A 19,461-nucleotide genomic window follows, 5' to 3' on the forward strand; every position below is an offset into this window, starting at 1 on the left:
GCGCCGTCGCATGGCGTTCTATAATGTTCTAGGCTAGGATATCCCACCGCGGCGAACGAAGATGCCGTTGAGTTGCTACGGCGCTGTAGAAGACTCTAGTTCGTTTACCATGGCGTTTTACATTATTCAATTACGCAGCGGGATCGCTGTGAGGACGCAGCTCCAGTGTGACAGGGGTTTAAACAATGAGAAGTTTAATGGCGAGTTAAATTTTTCAGGGTAGCATGGATTGTTATATATTACACGTACTCATGATTCATGTAAGGAAATGTAAGTAAAAACGTGCATAAAAAACACGTTACTTCTGTAAATAAATCTGTTTAATTTTTTGAAGACTATGAGCAAGTTTGAATTTGTTTCGTGCTGTCAAAATTTGGTAAATAGCCAAAATTGATGGCATCTATGAACATTTATTCAGGGGTGATATTCTTTGATAATACGAGTAGACTTGAACATTTAAAATAATAACCAGCTATCTAAGATCATCGGGGGAATTTATGCATAAGTGAGCGTCTAAATTTTACTCCTGATATACAGACGCCGCTATGTAACGTAAAATTTAATAACATTATTTACAGAAATGAATATTACTTCTCCCTACGATGCAATAATAATTATTAAACATCCCTATTTCTAAGTCAGTTTTTTCTCCTTTATCGGATCAACAGTTATTCTCTCGGAGAAAGTTTACGTATTTAAAAAAAAAAAAAAAGGAGAAACTTCAATAAAAATAAGCGGAAAATAATGGTGTTACGGTTTTTATTTTCAGTTAATTTAATTAAATGTGACAAAGGCGCATATTTGGTCGGATTTTTGGTAACATGTACATGAAGTAAATTTGATGCAAGTTCCATGTTTGTTTTTGTGGGGTTTTTTTTTTTTTTTTATTTTTTTTTGCTTTTCTCTGCTTTATCATAAAGATATATATATATATAAAAACGTACATGTCACAAGCAATATTTGCCTTCTCTATTTATCTTGTATTTTAATAGATTGGGTAATCATTGTCAGGGTCGGATACAGGATTTGTAGTTGGAGGGGGGGGGGGGCGTTCATAAAATTATTGAGGGGGGCCCAGGGGGCGAAACCCCCGGAAGCTCCTGGGTTTTCGTGTATTTTGAAGGTAAAACCAGGCTCAAAATAGTGATATTTTTTCAGTTATGTACACTTTACACAAAAGCCTTTTACATATATATATAACAATTTGACACATATTGTTACTTATACCTAATACATGTATTGGATTAAAAACAAAAAAGTTTGGGCATTTATGAACTCCCAAAATTAACTAGGTTAACTTATCAAAGTTACAACATTGTAATGACGTTACGGTATCCGATTCCTATTAGCTGTTAGAAATATCTGATGCATCAAATCTTTAATATTCTTATATTAAAATAGTCTATTTACCTAGAAAAAAAATCCAAAAATATACAGTTATACACGGAAATTTCTGCTTGCGTCGCAATATGGAAATGACAGCGCAGTCTACACTTGAAACAAAACTGCTGGGATTTCCAGTCGATTCTTGGTCGAAGCCCCAAGTTCAAGGCCCTGGGGAATTTGTTGCAGCCACCATAATGAAATGACCAACACTGCTTGTTTTAAACACAGTTTAATTGGTTTGTTATCAGAACCTGTCAACATGCATTAGGATTAGATGTTTATAGATGTTTATAGAGCAGCAGAATTACAGTTAGCATAGCACAGCTAATGTATCAGTGAGGTGTAATATTGAGTCAGGCATAATTATGAATAAAGTGAAACACAAAATGCTAACTTTTCTATGTAATATTTATCAAATCATCTACAGTCATGCATACTTTGAAAATTTTAGGGGGAGGGGGGGGGGGGGGGGCTGCGCCCTCCACGCCCCCCCCCCCTTTAAATCCGCCAGTGATTGTTGACCTAAAATTAGTATTCCACTGGCTGTAGCTAACCTTGTAAGTAAATTAAGTTGCATGACATCCTCATACCACACAACTTCAATTAAACTTTTTTTTAAAAATCAATTTTCATATAATTAGCAATAAAGAAAACCCCCAAGAACACATGTCTATCTCACTGAAGTGTAACTTTGAGAAGCGCATATTTTTTTTTGGCGGCAGATATGTCGCTATATTATAGTCTGTAAGTCAAGTAAACTAATCTGTCCTAACTTGCAATACTTTGATGATTTCTATGGCGACCACCTGCATAGCATTACGTAGTCGTATTTCATAACATCTTATCCCAAGAAAACATTACATTTGACTTAAAACTTTTAATTATAATATACAGTGGGGCCTCAGATATCCGGACGCCAAATAACCGGACGCTTCAGTTTACGGACGATTTCATTTGGGAACAGATTAGTTATACATTGTTTTGTCTCATTTATCCGGAATTCCGCGTTCCGGATCCGGACGGTCTGTTTTTACCACAAAACACTGATTTACTACTAATCTTGCTTCATTTAACCGAACGGTAAAATTTGATGATACCCTACTCAGTACAAAAGATTACCCCTCTCAATTAAGTTTCACACCCTTTTTACATGCTAGACCTTCATGAGTAGCTTGTATAAACACACTGACTTCCCAAATCACTTTCAAAAATTGGAAAATTGCGAGCAACAGAGTATCACACACACATCACACTTGGACACAAAGAATTTAGCTAGATTCGGTTATCATTATTGTCCGGTTAATATCTCATGACAAAATAATAAAATAAAGCAGAGTTCATATCAACAGACAATTCTAGCATGTGTTGCTATATGGTATGAAAGGCAAAAAAACCTAGTATCAACACTGGGAGCCATTGTATACAAATACATTATCATTCATGACAACAAGACACATTTCAGATATCCGGACGATTCACCTATCCGGACGATTGGACTTGGGAACGAAAGCGTCCGGATAACTGAGGCTCCACTGTATATCATTCTGTTCATAACTATATATAATAGAAGTTTAGCGTGTTCGACATGTTAATTTATTATAGCCACGTTCTCAGATCCTTGAATGTGAAAATGAAAGTCTTGTTGTTTGATAATTGACCACTTTGAAGAAAGCACCCTTCGAACTGTTGATTAATTACATAACAATTGATGATCTGCAGCCATAAATAAGCTGGTGCTATATATGTTCTGAGCTGTTTGCGCTGTTCAAAGTGACACAAGATTTTCGGTAGCACGTGGCGACTGAATTTACGCAATAAAGAAAGTTGAAATTTACAAAGACTGACCGAATAAAAAAACGGGTGGGAAAGAGAAACACGCTCAGGAGAAAATGTTACACATAAGAAGTCACTATCAAATGATTTTCGACAGATCTGGAATTTAAAAAAAAAAAGAGCACTTGGCAGCGGGACGGTGGGAGGGCAACACAGAAATAAGTTCGTTTTCACAATGAAACTAACGACTGTAGAAACACTACAGAAGTTATTAATATGTGACCGATAGAATCTAAACAAAACTTGTTTCAAAACTCATGTGAATATTCTTTAAAATAATCACCGAATGCCTTAATTCAGGGCATTCTCTTATCGTGTCAGCACCTACCGCAAATTAAAACATGGCACTTTGATCATAATTTGATTTGATTTTTTAAATTACCTTGTACGCTGTCGTATAAATCAAAGCTAAATCAACTGTACGAGTAAAATAAATTTATCGGTTCATCTGAAACCAATATAATAGTTTAAAACATAATAAAAATAGATGCGTTCGTACAAAATACCAAACATGCACGCGTGATAAGGTACATGTAGAGGTCACGCACGGGATCTCCTCGGCCATGTGCGAGGGATGATCATTATTTAAAGGTTTTAATATTTGTGTTGTTGTTTTTTTGTTGTTGATTGAAAATATTATTTGTACAGTTTTTAAAACATTTAAGACTTACAAACCAACCATTCAAATATGTCTCACGAGTAGTTCCGATTTGGAGTAATATCGCTTTTATTAATTTTCAGAACGACTTTTTAATTTACTATCCAATGTTTAATTTAACTAAATACAAAATGAACAAACTTTTATAACATAAAATTAAAACAGTGTACAGTGTATTAACGGCTATATAAACTCAAACACGTTCATATTCATGTAAATGTGCGGGTGCGAATCTTGTGTATTAGATAACCGTTTACCGCTCGGTAGTGCAGCCGTGGATGATTTCCTCGGCCGCGGGCGAAGGATAGATTACATAAAGGTTTAACGCATACACACTCACAGCTCAGAACCTAGGAAGATTTGAAAAGTTTGCAATTTAATGACTAAATTCTATCAAATAGAAATTCTTTTTTACTTAAAACCCACAATTGATATATATGTCTGATATTGCATTAGATTGAGAATGGCATTGCTTTTATTCATTAACTGAACGATTTCTTAATTGACACCCTATCGTTTAATCCAATTGAAGAATAAACCTTAATGTGTAATCAAAACTGAAATAATTCTTCAGTTCGCAGCTAGATTAACTCATATATGAGAGACGCAACTCTCGTGTATTAGATAACCGCTGACCGCTAGGTAGTCCAGCCGCGACCATGGTGACCGATTTTCTTGGCCGTGGGCGAGGGATAGCTTACGTAATAATACACATCTCTGATTCAAGGTGGATTTTAAATGCATGCAGTATGATAACTAAAATGTAATGCACAGAATTTCTTTTCAATAAGTATTTTGTGTTGTACTAGAAAAGAAAAAGAATGTTTTGTTTTTCGATTCTCGTCTTTAAAGATTGTGCACTATAAGAACTAAACAACAATGACTTTAACTTCTATAAAAAAAAAACATGTGTTCTAATTTTTTTCTCATGAATTAAAGCCTCCTGTATAAACCATCATACCTTCTGTGGTAACTTTTTGCCAGTTTTACGCGCAAAGACTTTCGTTAACTTGCCAAATGAAAGCAGGTACATGTTAACATGTAAAGCTTTTTACACTCATACTACACAAATCACTTACAAAAAAACATGGTAACGACCTTTATGAGATCCCAACAAACAACTTTTCCAGCGACAGCAATATCGAAATCCTAACCGTTTTTAAGTTATTAAGCAAAATCTTTTGAGGGCTACTGGCCCATAATTTAAGGGGTCAGCCCTTTTTTTATTGGTGTCAAATGAAAGCCCTTAACATTATGCACAACTTTTGTTCTATATGTATTTAGGAAATATTTCAAACTAAAAAGTTACGGAGCTAAAACATGAGAAAAATTTCGCAATTTTCAAAACATAGATTTCGATTGATTAATTCGAGTGGAATAATTGGAAGAAACTAAAATCCAAAAATCAGAGGACAATATTCAAAGTGTCAATAATAAAGATTTTTAACTATAAATTATTTGCCACGGACGATTTCGGAGCCTTTGTCTGGAAACTAACGCCCCTAAAATTTTAGAAAAAGGGGAATAACTCAAAACCGGAAGTTGCGATTTCAATTTTTTTTGTGCTCTAGAAACCTAATTCAATTTACAATATACCGTGAAAATTTAAATGAAATCAGATGACAAACAAAAAAGTTATTGAGGATTTAAAAACGTCTAGAAGAAGAAAAATTATAATGAAGAAGAACCATCAGAATCAGTACAAGGTCTTCCGTTGGAAACGGAAGACCTTAATAAAGTTAAGAGAGAAATTGCTACTCTCGATTACCTAAAGATGGGTTAAAAATGGTTATCATTTCTAACTTCATGGCATCTCTTCAATATGCATGGATTAAGAAATTGACTGAAGGCTACAAACCATGGATGGACTATTTTTTTTTTTATCAAAAAATGGTAATGACTTTGCAAAAAAAAAATTTTTGAATTTGGTGATGATTTTCTATTATGCATGGTTGCTCAAAGAAAAAATATTTTTTGGCAAGATGTTTTTAATTCTTGGCTCTGCTATACTAAGAAAATGATTAAAAGCTCATTGAATACCAAGAATGTTTTTAATATTCCTGTGTGGTACAACTCTAATATAAAAATTGCATATCAATATGTATTTATCAAAGATTGGTATTTGAAAGGGGTTAAAATCATTGGAGACTTCTTGAATAAAAATGGAAATATATTGTCAAGAATATATTTTACTGAAATATTCCCTTTTTCTTATATACCTCGAATGTTATATCATAATGTTATTTTTGCGATATCAAAATACTTGACATATTTGTTTATTGATAAGTCTACTTTGAACAGAGACTGTACTACATTAATGCCATTTTATCACGAGTCTATGTTTTTGAAAGAAAACGTAACAAAGCATATCTACTTATGTTTAACCTCATATGATTGCGTAACTACAGCTATAAACAAACGGAATGCTGAGTTATGTGATATTTTGCCAAATGAACTCTGTGTACAGGATGTGTTTAAAACATGTTTTAGAACTACCAATGATTCAACTATTAATTGGTTACAATAAAATACTCCATATAATTCTTCCTGTTAAATATTATCTTAAGAAAATCAGAATTACTATCTCTGACCGCTAAATTTTTTGTAATGATATGCCTGAAACTATAAAACATGTTTTTGCAACTTGCAAGAAAATCCAGCCTCTATGGAATGCCCTTAGTATACTTATATATGAGAAATGCAACAAAAATATTAGTTTTGATGTCTGTAATGTATTATTTGGTGTTTATTCCCTTGATTGGGAGAACAGAATTCTTAACTTTGTAATCCTATATACAAAGCAATATATATTTCTATGTTTAAAACAAAATAAGACGCCAAATTTTTTAAGGCTTTTACACTATTTAAATCAAAGATACAAGACTGAAAACTTAAGTATATTTATATTCAGAAATCAAAAATTGATGAATTTAAAAAAGCATGGTCTCTTGGGATGATTTTATTAATCATCTGGTAGTTTAGAACTAACATGTGTTCAATAATGCATCAATTTAATATTTCCTATGTTTTTGGTTTTTTGTGGTTTTTTGTTGTTGTTTTTTTTCCCCTTGGTTTGTTTGTTTTTTTCCATGGATTGCAGTTTTACTGCTTAGGCATAACTATCACAAGCAACTACCCTACTATTTATTTATAATACAACATGGGATGAAAATGTAAGTATGTGAGAAGTGAGAGAGTGAATATTTCATAAAATGATTTATATATTCAACATTTGTTTACAATAACAAAAAAACAACAAACAAACAAACAAAAACAAAAACCGTGTAAATAATAACGCTTTCACAAAAATTATTCAATATGAATTATTACCTTTTTTTCTTTACTTGATACACTATAAAATTTCGTATATTTATAAAATAGACAATGTTTACATGAACCAGCAGAGACATATAATCAGATTAATGCGTTTATTTACTGGACAATTATCTGTGACATAGTGCAGTTATATGCAAATATGATTTTAAAACACATTATGGAAGTAGAAACACATTAGAACATTATGAACAAGCATTCTGAGAGTATTGCGTAAGCAATACACGTCCCCTACCCGTTTGTGGAAATTCTGAAAACAATGCCTGTTATGCAAAATATCGAACCCGAACATTAAACAATTTGAATAAATAAACAAAAATATGTCAACCAGACGCTACAAAAGTGTAAACTTGATTTGTAGTTTGATATTTTGAAGCTGTTCAGCAAATTTCATATCATTCCTCAAACGCATAAAGAAAAACAGTATGGAAAACTTAAGTTGGACAGACAGACGGACGGACAGAAAAACTGACGGACAGACAGACGGATGGACGGAAGGACGGACGGACAGACAGACGGACTGACGGATGCAGAGGAAAGCTATAGTCCCCTTCCGGTGAAAACCGGTAGGGACTTATAATTGAATAAAACCAATTATATATCAATAGGATTAAATTTTAAATTTCACTTTTAAAATTAAAAGTTTTCTTTTTTTAAGCTTGTCGGCGATATTATAGAAATTTGATAAACCGCTGTGGGGAAAAAGACAGACGTTATATCAAACATGATTCGGAGTATGTTTTATAAAAAAGAAAGCAAAATATTTGCTACTTGTACATTTTAATGGTTATAGAACAAATGAATGGAATAAATGTATCATGAACATTGTTTGCATTCAAATGTCATTTTCTGTAAAAAAAAAAAAAAAAAAAAAAAAAAAAAAAAAAAAGTAACATGAAACACTGTGGGATATTAATTTCTTAAGGTACATATCTCACCTGTCAGGCAAAACACACTAAAAACAAAAGTGGTTATATACTTTCTAGACAATGGTCAATCATTTGGTATATATGGATTTTTTCTGAAACTGAATCTTTAGCGGGTGCAAAAATGCCACATTGGAACTGACATAATCATTCTACGCAGTGTTATAAGTACATGTACATAAAAATAGTTTTGGTATGCACCTCATAACTCGTGATTTTACGTACAATTTCAGCTAGGTCTTTAGTTATATTTACAAGCAAACGAGCACTGTCTTAAAAATCAATTAAATATATCAAAATACGTTAATTTTGCAAGCAGGTATTCCGATGTGAATAAAACCCCACTTTGTCTCTATATTTTGTGTTTTCCTGATTAGAAATGAGGTGAATTAGGCATTAATTGTCCCTTATCAATGTAATTTGCCTAATTTTGTGATAAACCCCAATACACGAAAATCATTCTTTGAAACAATTCCTGTAAGGCACCAGAAGGAAACAGATCTTTATTTATGCTTCCTCTTTTGCACTTAAACATTTTCTTATCATTATTAAAACATTAAAAAGATAGGTGGTTTACTAAATTACATTTCTCAAACTCTAGTTTAAATATTATGCTGAATGATAGAAAGTCGGAATTATTGTTAAAATATGATGTCTAATGAGACACCTTTATGCAGCAACATGTATGCATGTGGTCATGCCATTTCAAAGAATCGCTCATACAACGCTTTTGACGTATGGCGATTTAACTATCTCCATGTATCAATAAATTCTTGCTATTTTTTTTTTATCATAACTGTTATATGATTATAACTATATTCATATTGCTTTTCTATTTTTTTAATATTTGTGTTGGTCTTTATATGCTGACATGAATGAGTCACTCAAAGTTACGTAAACTTTTTTCAACAAATTAAATATTAAATGACCACAATGTCCCTCTATATATGTAATTAAAAACATGACGCACATATAAAATGTTGCATTAAGCACGCATGCACTGATATAAGTTCACCATACCAAGGGTAAAAACAAATTAAATACAAATGTACACGCAACGTGTGGAAAAAACAACCACGCCGTTTATGTTGAAAACGCCTCATCAATTGTTATATCGCATTACTTGTATAAAGTTTTAATAAATCGTTGCACACAGAGAGAGAGAGAGAGAGAGAGAGAGAGAGAGAGAGAGAGAGAGAGAGAGAGAGAGAGAGAAAGAGAGAGAGAGAGAGAGAGAGATTTTCTTATTTGGTTTGGAAATATCAGTTTACATGTATGATTATAACTCTTCTAAAGACTTTTTATTTATTTTTTTTCAAAATTCAACTGACCGTTGAGCTAAAGAAAAATATGAAACGATAAAGATCAGAAAGAAGGAAAAATTGCATTTAAAATATAATTCCGCCTTTGTCACCAGGAAGACAAGACCAATATCTTGTCTTGTCTTCTGTCTTGACTATTGCTTAATTTTATGTTTACATTACATTATGAAAATTGATGGAAATAAAGAAAGTTAAAAACATATGTTGATTTTAGATACAGCGATAATGTACAAACTGATAAGAAAAGTATAGATTGCATGTATATTTTTTAAAAATTCAGAAAAAAAAACCCAGTAAAGTATAGCAAAAAAGAGGAGATATGTTATATTTGCGTTAGCTAGCAATGAAAAAAATGGATGAAATTTAAAATGCAGATGAGAAGCGAGACTTCCCTTGTAAATAAAATCGATTCTGACTTCGGTGGTAGTTGATCCTCCTCTGTGTTTATATCTAATTAACAGTAATATACATAATGCTTATCCCTTTTTCATTACATTTTACAATGAATATTTCATTTTTCTGTAATCCTACTTAAACTTTAAAAATAAAGATGTCTGTGTTCTTCATTAAAGGGAGAGGAAGATGATCTCACCTACCTGTTGTAGTTTTATATCTTAAAGTTAGTATTTTATCTTTTGCTGTTGTGATTTTCTATATTGTTTACATTGTCGGTTTTGATACCAGATTATTCGCAACAGTTAGCAAACGTTTGTTTTCAACTTTTGGTATAGATTCTACAATGTTTTCATCCTTCAACATACCTATTAGTTACAATTGTTTGCTGGCTGTTATTCAGATTTGCATTATCGTAGGTAAACAGGTGTAATATTATATCATTATTACCTGTACGGTGTAAAGAAGCAATCATATCTGATAACTTGGCTTTTGAAAAAGACGCAATTGGGAGGAAAGGAGGTCAGGCATCATATCGCAAAAACTGTTTACAGAATAAAAGCACCAATGAGAGAGAGAAAGAGAGACAGAAAGAGAGAGAGAGGAGAGAGAGAGAGAGAGAGAGAGAGAGAGAGAGAGAAGTGTTTAGAAGTCGTAAAGACAGGAAGAAATGATTTAGGGGATTACATAGCGTAGTTTTGTTCACGTTGTTATCGCATGTATACACGTTTGAGTTTGTGAACGCATTTATCCCCTGGGACATACTTTTTCAAAGAAGATATGAGACTTAAGATCCTAAAACAAGTCAATTGTTACATGCTGCATATTGTCTTTTGATTCCCCTTGCAAGAAACTGTCCTCTTAGTTGTATGTAACCAGAAGCAAATAGAACATCAAATCTCATGTGTAATAAAATAAATCACGAACAAATGATAAAAGCGACGAAAATTGTCACATTTGTTTCATATACTGGGAAAGTAGAACTACATATACATATCTCATAGCATACATAATGATAATTGTCCTTTGTTTATTAAGTTTAGTTTAAAAACGGATTATAAACACAAACTGCATAATCTAGTAGTTAAACAATAAACATGCGTGAATGGTATATGTGCACACTTACATAAATTGGTCTTAAAACCAACTAGAATTGAAACCTAAAATCAAAAGTTGTCATGATATTTTATGTACAAAATAATGACGGAGTATATAGATTTTCTGAACAGATATCAGTGACTAGAGACATACAGTCCTCTTTAAAATAGATGTCGCCGGACGTCACGGTGCAACGAAAAGTAATATGTTTTACGGTGCTACCGTTCTGGCGAGCGCAGCAAGAATTACAAATACCTTGCATCATTGTCAACCTAGTGTTATTTTTTTTATAGGTATCAACGAACGTTTAAGAATTTTTGAGAGAGTATTGCTCTACAATAAGTATGGTTAAGGTATTAGTTTTAATGGTTATGATACATACAGCGCAACCCCCTACCCCGAGAGAGAGAGAGAGAGAGAGAGAGAGAGAGAGAGAGAGAGAGAGAGAGAGAGAGAGAGAGAGAGAGAGAGAGAGAGAGAGAGAGAGCCTGGTCCCTGTTTGTAGGTGTGTAATTTCCCACTTTTAAATTTAATGGCCAGACTATATGCAATATCTACATACATTTTTTAACTGTTTATTTTTTTTTCCCTTTTTTATTTAGTTCAAAATGTCCTAAATTGTTTATTCCCTCCCTACTCATATACTTGTATACCTGCCTACTGTACATGCATGTACAATTCGCTTAAAAATGGATGGATATGACAGTAAAGTATGGCTCTTGCTAGTATTTATTTATATAATCTCTATATTAAAAAAAATAAAAACAAATTATATGTCAATGAGGCAGTTTTCGCAGTCTTTACTGAAATAGCTAGTACACTCATTACAGATGTTTGATCCACCTCTAAATTTGTCGCGGGAAATATTGTGCGAGTGCACTGTGACGTCATCCATGATTTTGTTAGTCTTTGTTTACGTTTCTCGACTCAATACGAAGGTATGGAAGCATGTAACAAATCTTTTGAGTCTAGCCAACGCATATGCAACACTCAAAACGTGTCTTTAAGCTTTAAGTCACCGTAAATTACGACTTAAAAGTCGGCCATTTTTGGCATAGCACCACGGGTGAAAACATTAGAGAGCATTATGGGACGTAGACCAAAATATTTGTTTGATGAACTGTAGGTTTAGCTCTTTTTTCCCGCGCACACTGGTTCTAAAAGCTGGCTTCGCTCGCCGGCGCCGTATGCATCTAGCTCGGGAAAAAGCTGATAAAAACTGTGAAAATGGTAGAAAAATAGGTTAACAAATTATTTGCACATTTGTGTCGAACTCTAACACATTTTGTGGCGTTGTGATAAATGTATTTTGAACATCAAACAATACGAAAGATAGTAGAATATCTGGAAATGTTTTATCAAAAAATAAACAACGTCTTTTGACATTCAAGGATGTCTTAACTGTGAACGAAGAGACACGGTTGATGCGGTAAAAAAAAAAGGGAAAGAAAAGAAAGGAAACTTCGAGGAACTAACCTATGCTTTTCGAACAAATGTGGAAAAAATTAGATGACAAGTGACATATTGACGATTTAAATTAAATGCTGAAATGCGAAAAAGACTCCGAGATATAAAGACTAGATATTTCTATTAACTGTGCGTGGGTCATCTTCACGTGATGAGTTCAATGTTACCGTGCGCCGAGGTAACAAAACATGACGTTGATTTTAAAATCGGGTAACAAAAATACCTTTTCATCATTTGGAATAGAACTTCGTATATGAGTAGAATAAGTATTGTTGCATAAATTAATCTGTTAGTAATGACTGAAAAATATATTGCAGGAGTTGGGGCTATAGGGACCGTTGATATCGGCCATGGTAGCTCAGTGGTAGAGCTCCTGACTAGAGTTGCAGGGGCCCCGTGTTCGATTCCCGGTCCAGCCATGTGTTTTCATTGTATTTATGTACTTATTCCTCCTTTCATGCTGCAATATATTAGACAGTCACACATGTAGCAATCATCCTTTTCCAAATCAAGAATCACCACTAAATTTAGCAAAGGCTTACAGTTGTTTTCTTTTAAGACAGGTTGCTTTTGATTATAGAAATGGTAATCCATTCACACGCCTATCAGTTACAATATATGCTGGCTGTTATTCAGATTTGCATTATTGTGGGTAAACAGGTGTCGTATTTCATTATTTTTACCTGTACGGTGCAGAAAAGCATATCTGATATCTTGGCATTTAAAAAGACATGAATGCGGAGAGTAGCAGGTCAAGCATCACATCGAGAAATCTCTGTCTTAAATAAAAACGTCAACGAGAGAAGAGAGAGAGAGAGAGAGAGAGAGAGAGAGAGAGAGAGAGAGAGAGAGAGAGGGGTGCAAATTGGAAAGAAATATATACACTAAGAAGAATATTTTAAAAACATTTAACAACAACACAACTTAGGTATGAGCCAGACAAGCTTTGCGGGCAACTGGCCTTTAATGATAACACATCATCAAGCGCATGTTTACATAAAGTAAATATATCTGAATATACACCTCCATGACGCCAAGGAAGAACCGTAGATACAATTTAAAAAAAAAATATGGAGAACTGTGCCCGAATGCAAGTATAAATAACGTCGTCTAGAGGGAAAACATCGGACTTATGCTTACATTTTGTTTTAAACACATGTACAAATATACAATTTAAAACATATGAGAGAGAAAAAAGGTAAATAAAAAACTGCTGCATGAAACTGACTAGAATAACTTCTATCATTTACACTGACCCTTACATACTGGCCTTCCTATGTCCCCGCCCTGTATTCCTACGCACATATATCGGAACACGTTAATATCATACAACGTTTTCCCGCTATATTTCGACACGTGGGAAGGCTACAAGATATGTTTTACGTATTTGTTTATAATTCTTAAATAATGCCACAGTCTGTATTAGAATCATTGATTTAAACATGCATATCAATATGCATTGATTTATCACAGTATCTAATTTAAATTGGAGAGTATAGTTAAATAAGTTGTGTAAATAGATCAATCTAGCCACTATAATGGCTTTCTTATACAAGTACTTCAAAAAATGACACGATTAAGAAGACTCGATGATAGTGGCAATTTTTAGGCTTTATTTACCTCATCATAAAATAAATCTCTGTACACATTTATAAAGATATAGAACAATGCTCAATTTGTAAAGCTAAAATATCTGTATTTATTCTTTAGTAAATGTCAGTTATTGGTCAAAAATATCATGTCCAAGTTTAAAGCAGACCTGGCTCCAGGGGTCATGAAGCAATTTTAGATTTAAGTCAAAATTTCTGGACTGCCTAAATGTCTGAAATCATCGACAAAATTAAAATGCTATTTAAAGAGTCTTCATAAAACGTTTATTTGTAAGTAACAAATTTCAATCGTTTTATTATGATACAATTTTAATTCAAGCTATCCCGAGGCCTGATGGTTAATTTTTTGACCACCGAGCCACCTTAATATTACACTGAGAATTTCAGCCGTCTTATACTGGACTCAAATACATTCTACACATTACAACTTGTTCTAAGCATACTAATACGGAGAGAGAGAGAGAGAGAGAGAGAGAGAGAGAGAGAGAGAGAGAGAGAGAGAGAGAGAGAGAGTACTATAACAATAAAATATGACTTAATTCATCACACCGACATATTGTCAAACTTAAGTTTCTGTCACATGAGTTAATTTTATATACATAATAATCCATAAAATTTAGTTTGGTTTGAATTTTTTAACCAATTCAGTGGGACATCTAAAATAAATCCTCATAAAATGACAAACATATGTTTAAAATACCTAGTAGGGCTTTCAGGGCGAGGCACTTAATGTACAACAAACTTACCAATCAGGTGGCAGTTCTGTTGCTGGGTGCAAAATGATAAATTGACAAATCCTGCATAAATTCTGGTACACCTGCGCTCAGGTATCATGTAGAGCATTGTACACCGGGCATATTAAGGTCAAGATCTAGTAAATGATTCCAGAGTGTCTTTCAGGTGTTGGAACCATCATGACGTCATAATTGATTTGCTGAATCTTTTCCTGTATTTTACTGCTTGAAAGGAATTATGTAGAAAATAAAACAATAAGACTGTAGGCATTCTAGATACATTTCATTAACCTAAAATGGACAAAACTCTGAGATTTGTTACTTTTATCCTTCATATTTCATAGAAAATTGTTGTTTAAAACATGATTTTTCATCGTGTTTTAAAATAATTTAAGCCCCGGTACACCCTATGAAACAAAGATATTGTTATGAAGCATTATTAAAAGAATTTATATCTTGAATACCTTTCATTTACTAGATCTTGACCTTAATATTTTAATTATTTTTACATCACGGATAAAGATTATGTTATATACAGGTAAGATGTAAATTATTAGTAAATATGATGCTAAATTTAGTTTATTAGCATGAAGTACTTGCTTGAGAAACGTCATTTTTTTTTACAGAATCTTTCAATTTTTTTATAGACTAAACAAATCTTCTGCTAATCGTTTTAAACATCGAGAGCTCAAGAGAAATAGAGCGAGGACTATCCATTCAATTAAACGACATCAAGGACACACAAGTAGGTCAATATAAACTATAAAGCACATCCATTTACTGTTACGAGGCCGAGGATAGTTTGAGTGCGCATGGCTTTGTCCATCTTTTTATTTTTCTGCAGCTGTTGGTGCAAAGTTGAAACATTCTTTTCCATTGTGTTTTTATACCACATGAATATGTTATATGACTTTGAAATGGGAAAGTGTTAAAATGGCTATTACGCGTCATCGTTTTCCGGTATTGTATAAGATTCATGAAGCCAAAGAAAAAAGTATGATTCGCTCATATATTTGAGATGGTGATGGATTCTTAAAATAAGAGAATTTATTGACAGAACTGAAGGAAGACATTTAATCATTTTAAAATTGTTAACGATGTGCTGGATAATTATGCCAATGCCAGAGTGGCATTTTTGCACTCGCTTAAGATGCAGATTTGTTAAATTCCTCAATACCAAATAATAGACCATTGTCTAGATAGTATATAACCCCTTTTGTTTTTAGTGTGTCTCACCTGACAGGTGAGATATTGACCTTTGAAAATTGATATCCTATAGGAAAATAGTATTTCCCATTGGAGCAATAATTCTCCTACAAGAAATATTGACAATCCTATAGGAGTTTCTAAAAACCTTGTAGGAATTATATTTACTGTAGGAAAAAGGTATGTTCTGTGGGAATTCGATTCAGACAGTTAGTTTTCCTATAGGAGAATAAGATTTTCTATCGGTTTTTCGTTCGAATCCTATCGGATTTAAATTCCTATAGGAAGTTTTTTTTTTCATTCCCGTAGGAAATACCGAATATCCTCATTAAAGAAAACAAATATTTTCCTTAAGGAATTTATTTTTTCACCTGATAAGTGAGATAAATTAACTACAAAAGTGGTTATTGCCTGATGTCATGACCTCAGTCATATTTTAAATTTAAAAGTTGCATTCTCCAAAACAGCGCAAGCAATGGAAGCAAGCAATATCATGATATTTCAGAAAAAAGATTAAACGATGCATGTTTAAGCATTTACACTCACATTTGATGAATAATGATGTAATAAAAACAGCGTGTAAATAATAATTGATATTGGATTATGATAATGACAAGAGAGTCATCAGTTTGAATGAGAACAAATATATATTTATACAGCTGGAATGTTTACTGGAGGAACTAAATCGCAAAAGCGGGGTTTGACCCGATTTTTGTTCATTTGGGCGTTTTCATTAATCTTGAAAAGGGAGCATAAAAATCGTGCGTCTTACTAAAATCTAACAGTTACTAATCAAGTGTGTGTTTGTTAATTCGATAGATTTCTTCCAAAACATACGATCCTAAGTATAATATACATGTATGTAGCTGCTACAAAACAAATGTAAAAAAAAAAATTATCTGACCCCCTCCCCATGGATTTCTGCAAATGGATGAGTTCATTCAAGGAATTGGATGAAGATCTCAGCCGTTGCGTTATTGATAAAGCGGGACTTCGCGCCATTATGTCTCATTCATAGTTTTTGCGCACTGATTAGTGGCAAGTCTGCTGGGATCATGCGAATACCCCAGAGCACACCGTGTGTTTACATCACAGGCACGTACATATGTAGCATCGGAGTTGGGGTGATGGGTTGGAGCTGCTTCCCCTTCCCACTTTTTTTGCACTTTTCTGAACTTTATATAATAAATGGAGATATCATGGATTTGCCTTCACCTTTGCAGGAATATGTGCATGTGTTAAATAAAACTGCAAAAAAGGACTTCTAATGGAATTGAATTGAAATTACGGTAAGGTTTTTTTTTAATTAATCCGATAATTCACCCTTTTTCATTGCTTAAAAATACTTTTCAGTATATTTTGCATCTTAATATAACAAATAGACTATTTAATCTCATGGGGCCCGTTTCTCAAAAAGGCCTATGTCCAAGCGTAAACTTAGTCCGGACTAAACAGGGACTAAACCTCAAAACCAGACTAAGTTGCGTTTCACAAAAAGGCGGAAAATTAGTCGGGACTAAATTTGGGTTTAAATCTACGCCTGCTAATGGGTAGGCGTAAGTCCTTAGTCTGTGCACAAGAATAGCGAGTTTTTTTTTGTTATTAAGGCAAAATAAACAGAGATTTATAATTTTTGGTTTGTACGTGTTATTAGTGTAAACCTTCACATTTATTGAAATATTTGTACATGTACGTATAACTTAAAAAAATACCTATCGTTCGATAACTGTTCCTATTTCTAAATAAATTAAGATTAAAACAATTTGATAATTAATGGGCTTACCTTATCAAACGCATATAATATACATTACTACTCGTTAATGAAATCTACTATAAGTATGAAGAAAAGATGGGTATACCCCGATACATGATATAACAACAATAATTAAAAAGATTCTATAATTCTAAATTAATTATGTTTTTCCTAACAAGATATATAGATGTATATTGTATAAGTGCGAATAGATTATTGTTTTTTTAATCAATACTCAGTAAGCATAGACTCGAATTTAATGTTTCTAATCAAATTTTAACATATGAAACGAAACTGATTTCATAATATTGAGAATACTCCTCAAAACGTTTACAGTTGTAATTTGTCCTTGTGTGTGGTTGTATGTTCCTTACCTATGTTACATGTACTTACAATTTTTGTAAGCGTATGCATTCTCATTTCTTACGATACTCCTATAGTATCTTTACAAAACCGTATGGAAGCCGCCTGATATTTTGAATGTTTATAAACTCGCATTTAGATACAATTAAAAAATATGTTTTAGAATGCAGAGTGTGTATCAATTTTAGATCTATTGTCAAGCGTTTGTTAAGGATCTTGAAGATTCTAAAATTTCACATGCACACCTCCTTGAATTTTCGGAAATTACATTCATTAATCTTATAAATGCTAGGATTAAGTGATCAATTGCGTTGATATTGAACATCGATTTAATTCTTTAAAAAATAGGCATGGTTTACTATCAATGATCTCCGTGCATATGCATATGTGTTGTGTATTTGTACTCATATAATTGAACTGATCTTTAATTAGTGTACTTGATATCATGATAGTTTTGTTTCATCATATTTAAGATGTATGTATATCAAGGGAATTTTTTTTTAATTTCGAAGTTGTCGACTTGCAATACAAAAGACGTTATATTAGCAGTTTTACAATAGTGTGCATTATTTACACAATTAACTAGCTTGCATTTGTCATTTTTATTATATCAACAATTGTAAACATCCCCACCCCAATAACCCAAAGCAGATAGGGGAAAAAAGTAATAATCAAATGTACTTGTTAAAACCGAAAAGATGCAAAATGTATCATCCGGAGGGGAGTTTTAAGATGCCTTTTCCATTAAACTTTTATAAACCTTTTATTTATAAAACTGTCTTCAAATAGGTTAGGGGTTCTTAGATGACTGCTTTTATATCTATATTTTAGTCAAGATACTGTACACAGGGTTATTTTTTATATCATATACCTAGTAGTGAATCAGCCCTGATACACGTGTTTTGGACTAGGTGAGACAGCAACCTAAAGCTAGGGCTGTCGGGGCTGATATTTCTCTGTCTCAGCCCGTCGTCAAGGGGGTGTATTGCCCTCACATTTGAAATCGATAATTTCCATATATATCTGCTTTAAATTCAGACTAGTTTGTGGAATAACGATAGAATTACGAATATATAATACAAATTATCACCGTACACGTCGGAATATTTTTATTTATTACCGAAAATTGAAAAACAATAATTCAAAAATAGCGTCAAAGAGTGATGTGTATCCAGGTAAGGGGAGGTAACCCACAGAACGGTTGTGTATTTAGAACAATAGCACGCTTTATTTAATATCAATCAACGTTTAAATTATGGAGGATATAGAGAAGATGGAACGAGACTTAATCTTAGAAACCAAGAGATATGACTGTAAAAATTAAGGGATTAAAGTACTAGTAATGGACGTGCTTACATGTACATGCATGTACGTTCTCA

General features: G+C 33.0%; 1 protein-coding gene across 6 annotated transcripts in view; it reads left to right on the forward strand.

Annotated features, from left to right (window-relative positions):
- LOC128160045 (uncharacterized) overlaps positions 1-19,461 on the forward strand; it is a 102,711-nt gene that overhangs the window by 10,911 nt on the left and 72,339 nt on the right. For 4 of the 6 annotated variants that reach the window (XM_052823302.1, XM_052823310.1, XM_052823300.1 and 1 more), the window contains exon 3: positions 15,408-15,509. The gene's annotated coding sequence lies outside the window, so the exon portion shown is untranslated. The remainder of the gene's footprint in view (positions 1-15,407; positions 15,510-19,461) is intronic. The other 2 variants (XM_052823305.1, XM_052823304.1) reach the window with 1 other exon arrangement.

The sequence above is a fragment of the Crassostrea angulata genome, chromosome 8 (assembly GCF_025612915.1).
Source record: "Crassostrea angulata isolate pt1a10 chromosome 8, ASM2561291v2, whole genome shotgun sequence".
Taxonomy (NCBI): domain Eukaryota; kingdom Metazoa; phylum Mollusca; class Bivalvia; order Ostreida; family Ostreidae; genus Magallana; species Magallana angulata.